Source organism: Morone saxatilis, unplaced genomic scaffold, assembly GCF_004916995.1.
Source record: "Morone saxatilis isolate NCDOM2014 unplaced genomic scaffold, NCSU_SB_2.0 Contig10, whole genome shotgun sequence".
NCBI lineage: Eukaryota > Metazoa > Chordata > Actinopteri > Moronidae > Morone > Morone saxatilis.
In genome coordinates this window covers 143,431-144,347 of record NW_023339652.1, presented here as the reverse complement: position 1 = coordinate 144,347, position 917 = coordinate 143,431, and the positions used below count along the sequence as shown (strand labels likewise).

The 917-nt window shown below is 33.5% G+C and overlaps 1 protein-coding gene across 1 annotated transcript in view; it reads right to left on the bottom strand.

Annotated features, from left to right (window-relative positions):
• LOC118336218 (proline and serine-rich protein 2) overlaps positions 1–819 on the bottom strand; it is a 9,636-nt gene extending 8,817 nt beyond the window's left edge. The window contains exon 1 of the mRNA XM_035672823.1: positions 687–819. The gene's annotated coding sequence lies outside the window, so the exon portion shown is untranslated. The remainder of the gene's footprint in view (positions 1–686) is intronic.
• Positions 820–917: the final 98 nt, after the last annotated feature.

The following is a 917-nucleotide window of genomic DNA, read 5'->3' as shown; positions in this document are numbered from 1 at the left end:
TTTTGGACCATTTTGATTCAGTTTTAGTGTTATTAGATCAATACAGTGAAGACACAGAACTGGGTCATTAAAAGCCAAGACGATGTGTGACTTTGACCCAGTGTTTGTGGGGTTTTTAACATTTTTTGTTGAGTTATGGGTCATCAATTAAACCAAATAAGGTAGCTATGTGTTACAGGTGTTTTATGTTATTGTGATATTATTGTTCTTTGACACAGTGTTTGTGTTGTTTTTAGATTGTATTTATAATTTAGTTATTCTACTGGTTTATCACACAACAAGCTTACCATAAAACTCAAAAATTCATTGTTGTATAAAACTATTTAAAACTTCAAAAGTGACATGATATTATGTTTTTTAAGGACTTTTTTTCTTGTAAAATAGTGGATAGTTTTACCTTTTCAGGCTGAGAAGGTAAAAAATATGGAATATTATGGTGACTTATACATATTTCTACTTTTATATATTACAAAAATAAATCTGTACATTTTATATACAAGAAAAAACATTTTACCACACAAACTTATATATGCAGCTATATTTTCTTACTATATTGCATTATATTGTTCAATGTATGTTCGCACTGTGACATAAAAAGCAGGATTTATAGCTAGTTAAAGTCAATATTAACCCCAATAATCCACTTCCAAATGCGAGTAAAATGAGATTTTTACGCAGTGACTCACCCGGTATCTCCACACATCGGTCATCCTAAAATCAACAAAGAACCCAGAGTCGTTGTTCCTTCAGAGAGAAAGCTTCAAAATAAATCTCTGACTTTCTTCTGACAGTAATTCTCCTGTTACGCTCTTGGAGAGCTCAGTGTGCGTAATGACACCACAACGGCGCATTACGCACCAGTTAAAGACACGAGGAAACTCCACCCACCGCCTTCAGGAGGGTGTGTGTGTGTGTGT